Source organism: Anopheles marshallii, chromosome 3 (genome assembly GCF_943734725.1).
Source record: "Anopheles marshallii chromosome 3, idAnoMarsDA_429_01, whole genome shotgun sequence".
NCBI lineage: Eukaryota > Metazoa > Arthropoda > Insecta > Diptera > Culicidae > Anopheles > Anopheles marshallii.
The window spans coordinates 54,413,413-54,423,957 of NC_071327.1; positions in this window are offsets into that span (position 1 = coordinate 54,413,413).

The following is a 10,545-nucleotide window of genomic DNA, read 5'->3' on the forward strand; positions in this document are numbered from 1 at the left end:
GTCGGCCCATCGTACGCAACGGAACGTAAACCGTCCCTTTTGGTTGTCGAGCGATGACGATGAGCGACGCCGGCTTATGCTGTGGGAATGCTTCACACTGCCGACGCCGGGAATAGAGAGGGGTACGATGAGAAAGGCAAAAGGGGGGTCACATACACATGAACGCTACATAAAAAAGACGGAATGCTCGATACATAGGCGTCCGCATCATCATCATCATCAGCAACATCGGTCGTCGTGGTAGTTGGGCACATCGTCATCATTTCTCCGGCTGACGATGGAACTTACCAACATAGACGCGCATGGTGCAGACACTGAAATGGAAAGGGAGCGTGTAGAGCGAGGGGAAATTAATTAACAGAATTCCATCGTAGAATGATGATTTTCCCGCCGGCAGAGGGAACGCAACAGTGGAACGCGCCCGAATCGGAGAGCCGAAGCCAATTTTGAACATGCTAGCGGAATCGGGTTTTACTCAAACTCCAATTGGGGGTCGATGTTATTTACGCAATGTTCCGGTGGTTCGTACTCGCAAGCAGCTCGTGGGGAGTGTGTTTGACTAACAAAGTAGGCACTTTTGGTTCACCGCTACGCTACTAAAACCTGCGTCTACGCCAGAAGTTTGAAACGTCAGAAAGTATTCTGTTTGAATTTGAATAGTAATTGTGCGTAGAAAATACGGTTTCTTCATTTCATAAGCAAGGTTTAAGCTTATGTAATCGAATAAAATAACTTTAGATATTTAAAATTCGTAAAATTTTTAATTATTTTACAATGATTTAATAGCCAATCGGGAGAATTACTATGAAACAATGTTAGAGAAATTCCATAAAACTTAAGGAACTTTAACAAGAAAGTCTATTAAATTTGAACCAAATGAATTCCAAATGGATGACCTTTCGAACATATTAAACCCCCATCCACAAAGAGTGTTAATCGCCTCTTTCCATGCCGCTTAATTGTCTCGGAATCCGAATCAATAATATCGTCCAAACCGTTTCCGATTTCGTTCGTTCACTGTCTCGGCAGGATAACGTTTTTTTTTTACTCTATCGTTCTTCGTTTCCCATAAAAACACATAGTATAAACTGTATTCCCTCATGCCCTCATCTCATGGGGTTTAATTGCCAGCGCTGTGTACGAAACAAGGCTAAATTACACTTGACACGAAATCTCCATCAACCATCGAATACGGTCAATGATTCGGCGCCCGACTATCGGCTTGAATCGGAATGAAGACATTCGAGGTGTATTCGGACTGCAACCAATTCGTTACCAACCAACAAGCTGAACGTGAGAAATGGTCACCATCTTGATTTTGTTCCGTGCTTTTGTGTTGCCTCAACCTTTTGGGAAAGCTTTAGTGGACTGGGAACGATATATGAAATGGAAAATCCATTTTAAGACACAAATAAAAGATTAAAGTACTTCAACACGAGTAACAGTGCGGATGTGGATTGAGAAATTGACAAACAAATGAAGTGCGAGATTTTGAATTACTTCTTATCATTTGTTGTTGTTTGTAAACGTTTTGTTTGCTTTTATATTTTAAATAGTATTGTCATTTAGGTGGCTCGCTAGTTTATTGGTAGTCTTCACACGACAAGTCCGGTCCAAAATCCCATCCCGGACCAATCCTCCGTAGGCAGGGCTTGACTATCCGGCTACTGATAAATAAAGTCAGCGAAAGCCAGAAATTATGGCAGGCCTAGACCTCTTTATTTCTACATAATTTGTGCATCTTAAAAGATAGTTAATTCTGGAACATAAACCAGATTAGAATAGAACAAGCTGTTCGCTATACACTTGAAGATATTATATACTTAAGTATGGATTTCTGGTAGAGTTTTATTCGAATTAGATACAAGGAAACTTAAACAAATTTATGTTTAATCTATATGTAAATTATAATTCTAATTATATTCTTGATCGTTGTATCGTATTATGAAACGGAGAATGTATTTATCTGTATTGTTTTATTGAATAAAATTATTTCAAAAAGCAATTGAAGATACAGAACTCAAGCAACTATTCAAGCAAAAGTATTTTTGATAAAGAAAACATGAATAAACCCGATCTAACTAACGCAAGAAGGAACTGTGAGTAGTAACTCAAGCGAGAAGGTAGATTGCCAACATGATTAAATTAATGCTTATCAAAATCCTTCACCAAAAGTCAAATGTATAATACTTATGGAAAGTTGAAAATATTTGTCATTCGCATCTTTCTTTGGCATTCGATGCAAGATTTAAGTATAACTTTTTTTTGCAACGAAAAGCTGTCACATTGGATAGAATTTGTTTCATCAATTGTAGTCCCACGCATTTATTTCTCTTCGGTCAACTACACAAGGCCAAGAGCCATCAATCATAAAACTAAGCGAGAATGGAAAAAAATATAATGTGACAACAAACATTTGCCGATGCCGATTTGTACAAAGACGTCCGAAGCCGTACGCCATTTTTATGATGTTTTTTTATGGGAGAGCGACCTTTATTGTCGAGGAATCTGTAGTCAAAATTAAGTACTGTTGAGTTAAAAGATGGAATCGTTTCCTTTGTACTTCGAAAGTTTTTATTCATGTATTTGCTTTTTGCGTTTTTATCACTATTAAATTGGCCTCAAGAGATTTAGATTTAATATTTATTGTTTTCTTTGGGTTTGGCGTAGCTGAATAGTCAATTCTGCAACTGGGGACGGGATTTGATACCGATCCTATAATGTGAAACCTAATGCTGCTACCATCCTATCAAACTTCATACGTTCATAGACGCACTGTACACACCTTAGTTCAGTTTTCGGCAATGATATATCATCAAACAAACCTGTAGGAATTTGTCACCCTAAAGAATGTATCAGAAATCTTAATACTTCAGCAAATATCAAACATGAAGGGAAGCAATTAACAAAAGCATTGGACGAGAAAACTGCAAGTGATTTATTGATTTTTGTGTTGGAAAGATGTGATGATTAACAATCAAATGGCGAACTAACATAAAACATTTATTGCTCTCGAGCATTTGTCGATCTGTTTTAAAATCATCCTTGAAACAACCACCAATTTTTGACATTTATCTTTTTCTCGCCACACAATATGCTGTATGTTTTGCTATATTGCACGAAAAATACAAAACGTACAAATAATATACAAAAACACACTTAATCCACCATTATGTAAGCAAGTTAATTGTAATGGCATGCTCAATTTGAGCAAAAACTGTTGACTTGGCCGTGGGACCAATAATCATTGTTATCTATTAACAAATATCTGTAGTCTAAAAAAAAAACTAAAAAAGTCTAAAAAGTCTAAAAATATCTGTTATCTGTAGTAAAGAAAATAATACGTCTAGCAGATAAGTCGACATACGTAAAGGTTGGGTCAATACACAAAATAATTAAGCAAAGAAAGAAAACGAAAATCGGTTAGAAGAGTTGAAAACAATCTAAAAACAAACATTTGCCAAACATTACCGTTCCAAGAACAGAGAACGTTTAAAGCGATAATATGCGACATACAAATTGAAGGAAGGTATGAATCAACTATTGTACATTTCCTCCATGATCCACGACTTTTGTTAATTCAGTCGAAATAATAAAAGCATTTGTGTGACACGCGTTTGTCGTATAGGATATTAGAAAGCAGAAATTCATCAATTCATTAACTTTAATCGTTCATGAGTGGTTATTTACAAAACAATAGCTATATTTGGCAATCGATTAGCTTGGATCTTTCAAAATGTCAAAATGTTAAAAATCTGCCATGTCAGGCATAAGTTTAGAGTGTTTTCTTTCACAGCATTGATTTTCTATTTGATTTCGACGGTCTTTAACGAAACGCTACTCATTAAACGCGAAATTTATACGCGAAATTCATTAAAAAACGCCAATTTGTAGTTGCTTTTAATTAATAATTGCCTGTTTCATTATTCCTCATTTTTGACCATCTTATGGACGTATTCATTATAAATTTTATGGACACCCAAGCGGAATTTATCTTCGTTGATGTAACGAACCAACATTTGGCAAACCATGTGTTTGGAAACTATTTTTACTTCAGCCCTTGGTTTCTGCACGGTCAGATCTAATTACCGTAGTGGTAACAAATATCAGTAGATTTCGAACACGTGGTACAATGCGAGTCAGTTGAACCTAAATATAGACCTACCGGAAATGCAGTCTGCAGCTGTGTAGGCAATCGTACAGAGGCGAATATTCAGCATTTGTTACTTTTCATCTATTTTTGTTCAAGACTATGCACTTACTTAACAAAAAAACGTTGTCTGTATATAAATATATACAGTGGGCAAAGGCAGAGCAAAGGCAACTGTTACAAATTGCTGACAGCAATTATAAAGTATGTCTTTTTAATGTGTCCGACATTAGCTACAATTTATTGACTCTTGATGATTTAACGTAAATGAATACTTAAATTAATTACACAAACAAACTGCACCGATTCGCGTTCCCGTTCGGCCTGCCCAGTTCAAACGCATAAAGTGCAAGTCCAATAGATTTGCCGTCGCCGCAGTCGTCATCGTCGCCGCCTTCATCGTTTTACGACGTGGCCTCGATGCGTTTGCAAATCCCACACTTTATTGTTTCCCCGGTGCCCGGTGCCCGGTGCGCTAGCGTCCCAATAGCCATCCAGCCCGTCAACACGTTGCTGACGATGACGACGATTCGTTCGTCCGCCCGCACGCCGTTGGAGCTCAACGATTCCCAATAATGAACATCTCAATCGAGGCTGATGCTTTTACGGACGGAGGAATTGTACGCAAATGGGGGGGGAGGGGAGGAAAAAATCTCACCCACCCGGCTGGGTCCGGATGGCTGCACCCGACTGCACCGCGACAGATTTGCATCGTACGTGCAAATGCAGCGTCCCGGTGCCACAAACACTCCACCTCCAGGGCAAAAGTTCTTCAAACAGCCGCCAGACACCACGAGACAGTTTGATTGCTATAATTGATGTCACTTTTATGTAATGCCAATGCAGAGCTCGTAACCCCCCCATATTCGCGCGGCGTTCCCCCTTTTTGGCGCATACGCCCTACGAGCTTCGGCGATGCATCGTTGCATCGCGAGCACTCGAGCACAAACCTGATTTTCTTGTCACTTCGCATTGCCACTCGCCGTACGACCGACCGACCGTCACCGCCACCATGCCCATTTTGGTGTCTTGCTGTTCCGGTTGCACTTGCACCAACAACAGCCGATGATCGATGCAAGGGTCGGATTCGCATTTTGGGGCCAGCCAGCCAGCCGGAAAGAACGACAGCACAAGACAGTGCTCGGTTGCAGTCGGAGGATGGAAGCTGGGACGGCTGTCGTCTCGATATCGGATCGCGTCTTCCAGCTCGGTCGGCAAAGGATTTGAAACTGAAACCGTGCGAAAAGTGTCATCGAATGACAGTCAACGTATTGTCACGATGCCATTGAAGATATGCCCCGCTAGTTTGAGTGCTTCGCTTCGAATGATTGGAATGAAACTGTCACGGGGAAGTGGAATTGTCATCCAATCTAAGCTACGCAAAGCGATAGATTTGCATAAATTGATATTAACTGAGGAAAACCTTAAAAGCGAAGATACCATACATGGTAGTTATCATTGTACAAGTTTATTTTCTCCTCTTCTTTTTTCTTTTTCGACTTCTTCTTCTTTTTATTATACTGCTCTTCTGTTCTTCTACTTATTTTGTAGCCCTGAAGCTCTAAATCAGGGGTCTCCAAACTACGGCCCGCGGGCCGCATGCGGCCCTCGAGAGTCTCCAGTGCGGCCCGCGACGCTATTGCTGATGTTACCATTTTAATGAAAATATCTAATTATACAAGGAGTAGGAAAGTTGTAATATTTTTTAACTGTTCAAATATTAATTACTGTAATAGTTATTAGCATTTAATACTACAAAATGTGAAAAAAATCATCTCGAGCGCAACATCTGTGTAACTTACCCGCAAGATATAAGGTTTTACAGCAGATAGAATATGACGAGTCCAACTTAATGAATCGCGTAAGCTTATAAGATAACGCTTTAGATTTGACTTTCAATAAATAGTGCACCCGGTACCATATCCAGTTCTATTCGCTGCTTCTGTATGGAAGAGTTGGGCCAAAACTAACTTAAAGAATTAATCAAAACAAATTGCTAAAAATTATCTTAAATGTACCACCATGGTATCGCATTATTGATCTGTACAGAAAAACAAACTCCCTTCTTATTGTAAATTATATCGACCATACTTCTCGTAAATATTACAACAAATGCCAGATTAGTACAAATTCATTTCTATAACAATTAGTAGAATAATCTCGGTGTAGGTTTAGTCAATGTTGGTAAATTAGGTTTTCTATAGATGTAAGTTAATTTAGTAAATTTTTTTTCTGCACGTGAGTTTTTTTGTAAATGATTTTTCTCACATTATCAAGTCCAAACACTAATTATAAAAACAGAACACCTGGTTACGCTAAAGCAAAAATGTATCAATGCGGAAAGATTATTAATCGTACCCATTGCTCTAAATTGACAATGTAATGTCACAACAAGAAATTGTACAATAAAGAACTACTTCTACTACTATCTAAATAATCATATCTAGTTCTAGCGATTCAGTAAAGTTTGTTGTGGGGATATCTATCTTCATGTCTATCCTATTTGTTTGTGTTCGATAAGTTGGATTCGCCATATCCTCACTAATGTAAAGCCCTGTAATGTGTAAGTGGCCCCCACGCTATCATAGTTTTAACCAATGCGTCCCGCGGACTGAAAAGTTTGGAGACTCCTGCTCTAAATGACCTCGCAATTTGTATCGTAACAAATCGTAAAAGAGCATTTCTACGTCTTTAAATAAACTAAGGAGCCTTAACGTTTATATAACAAAGCTAACACAATAAAATATAACCGTAACGATAATTAACATTTTCATTCGTTCATAACATCACACTCGAACTAATATTCAAAGGGGATTTTGACGATGCCAATGATGATATTAGAATAGTAGTAGTAGATCTTATTAGATAATCCGATATACTAGAATTTTTTAACGTAAACGCAAACTAACCTAAATCAAGACAGCAACTTCACTTCGAATTCAACGAAAATGTAGCTACATTTCCAGCACGACCACTGTTCTAATGGCAGAGAATTTAAATTAAAGTCTATGGTGTGTGCAGTCGTTGAGCGGCAATCTTCGATCACATAGAACGTTCTTAGATCGTTAGAACCGCAGATCAAAATTTTGATTAAACATTAGATAAAACACAAAGGGACAAGGCATGTTAACTTATGCCTGTGTTAGAAACTTTAAGCTCAATATTATTTTGCAAAATTTATATCAACCCGTTATTATGATGTAGTTTGTCGCCACGATGCATCGGAAAGCAGTTCAATTGTCGACTAAATCTATGGATTTCAAGCATTTGAAACAATTATTTGACACTTTGGAAGACCAAGTGAATGTAATGAACTCTGAAGAACGGTCTTGCTGACAGAGACAGGTCACCAACCCGTTTCCTGGATACTAGGCCCGTGACTGCACTTCTACACCCCCAGCTGAATCCAATCTCTGATAGGTTCAGCTTCCCTTAATCCTACACACAGCACAACCCTTCTATGCCTCATGGCGAACCGGGCGTCGATGAGTACTTTTCTGCAAGGGATGAATCCGACATGCTTGAATCTTGCCCCATCCATCTAATCCTTTTGGGGTTGTCCACTGTCATGATGATCCGACTCGCTTGATCCGACTCGATTCATTCCTTATTTTTAAACTAAGGTTTTCATTTCCAGGGTACGAAGAAACTTTACGATGGATGTTTGAAAGATAAAGTATCTGAAAACAATTATTTATATTATTTCACATTTACATTACATTACAAAAATTACGAGAAAATAACTTAGTGAATGTAACAGTTTGTATCCCAATTTGTTTGCATGTTTTTTGGGACTATTATCAATAAAAGTGCCTGGTGTGGTGTGGTAGGCGAATGAAGAACCTATGATCGGATGATGTTCGAATAACAGAGTGAATAATGCACAATCGCAACAACTCGCAACATCTGATCTCGATGGGACGATAAGTGGCTCTAACTATGTTTTGCTCTAAAAAAACTAACATTTTTTAGCGATTTTTCGTGCACTATTCCGTTGTTGGTAGGTATCCTGTAATGCATATCCAGAAATTTAGCCGCGTTATCAGTTAATATGTGACGGCGAAGAAATCTTACGAAGAAATGTCTTACCCTACATTTCGTATCCACCCGAGATAGTCGATCTGGCTTTTTTCAAGTCTTCTCCTATTTGAAAAAATGTCAAAGTGTGAAGTAGTAGTCTAGTCTGGCCATCACTGCAAAATTGTTCCCTGCGTACTCCCTAGAAGTTAAAGCATTCGTACAGATAGTGAAGAAGTTTCTGGACAAGATAGCGAGTCTTTTGGTGAAAGTTCTGGTTAGCAGACATGCTCTCAAGAGGAGCGACTGATGGTTTTTATTGAAAAATTATGTATTGACTAGTTCAGGATTACCCTTCTAATAACACGGTAATGCATTACGGAGTGGCAGCTCAAATCAAATTCAAACGTTCTTAGGTGACGTTAACTAAGGTTTTGTCTAGTTGGCTTAGCAGCATTTTTCCTAAACGCTTATTGAGCAATGGATTCAGACGAAATTTAATGCATTCAATTCAATAATTTCTTTGAAATTATTATTTTTGTTTAAATACATACAGTACGGCATTATGAACATGCGTCATTTTATTAATGTAGATGTTATCCGACTTTGGATAATGCAAATACGTTATTGTCTGACATTATATTCCTTTAGTTATAAAGGGAAGAAAATCAGTGAACACAAATCTTATCGCAGAAGCAAATAATACAATAGAATGTTGTGCCACTGAAAAACTTCGTGTGTTCCAACCTTTTTTGTCGTACAATATCTTTCGGCATTACGTACGTCTTAAACTTTTAATTAAAGTTTTTTGTTAGCATTCAACTAAAACGACGTTAAAGACAACCATTTCAAAATTCAGTTGATTGTAAAGTAAATATTTAAACAATTAATCAATTAAAAATGTTAAATTTATTTTCGAAATAGTGTAATACATATAGAGGAGCTTTATTCTACTACTTTTGTGGTACGACAACCCCCAATAAACAACAAAATCTGGTAACAAAAAGCAAATGAACAACTATTTTCCTTTCTAGCGAGTACAGTCGCATCACTGTTTCGTATTTATAACTCTACAAACCAAATTTTTGACTAAATAGCAAATAATTTATAAAAAATAAATTCGATTTAAGCTACTTTAAACCAAAATAATTAAATACACTATTGACATCGTCGATCCTCTCCTTCGACATAATAGACCAATTTAGTGTGTTGCACTTGACTGACTGCCTATGCAGCATTTGTTTCGTTTGTGTAGTTCCAAACGCAAAGATTCTCAACTTACTTTGGCAACAGCCGCCAAGCATAGGCTCCGTACTCATTACCGTAATGCTGAACAGTTCCATCCGCAACGGTTCGCTGAACGCACCCGTGAAAAACCGCAACTTTTGCTGCGAATGAGTAAAGCTAGACTAACAGGTTTAATCTTTTTTCGCATGTAGTTTGGTGCTGGTATGCACAAAAACCACACTCAGCCACAAAAACTAAACCACAGGCTGCCAAAGTGCCGCAAAACTCTCCAAGCATAACACGTCGTGTCGTTTGTGGTATTGTTTTTTGTTACCAACAAACAAAAAAGCACAAGGTAAAGAACGTATAAACATTCGACCTTACCTTGTCGGAGTAAATTTACATGATTTTTTTTGTTTTGTTTTGTTTTGTTGAATTGTGCGTTCAATGTCGTGAATGTGTAAGAATTATGAAAACAAAACACATGGTTTTGATTAGACCGTATCGTTAAAGTTCAAAAGAAGGGAACACAAAATGGAGAACGGTGCAACAGTAGAGCGTGTATTTGGGTTAGGAATTCAAACATTAAAAAACCGCGAGTGTACTAAAGTTTGCAATGCTAAACTTGTTTACTTAATTTACAAATTTTAGTAAAACTTCTTACACCATATCATATAAACTTTTGAAATTATTATGCTTTTTTCCTTTGTGCTACTTTCTAATCGAAATTTGCTATAGAAAATAATCTGTGTACGTTTGAAATTAGCTTAGTTTTTGATCACAAAAACTGTCGATTCATAATATAACTAATGATATAGATTGATTAACCGACTTATCTACATTCGCCTGTTAAAAGAACTCTTTATGCGCCATCGTTATTCTTAACTTCTGTAACGAACTTCTAAGATTGGATACAAAATGCCTTACTAAACTTATGTGACGAAGCTCAAAAATTAAGTCTTTGGGAACCCTGGTTTTGATTCATGATCTTCAATGTAACAGACCAAACACTGAAGCACAATGTCCATTAGACAGAAGGAACTGTTGAACGAACGGAGTGCTCCACGATTTTAGTGAAACTTCATCCTCACCTGAGTAAATCAGTCGCTTCTTTTTGCACCACCAAGCAGTTAAATAATCGTTTTAAGTCA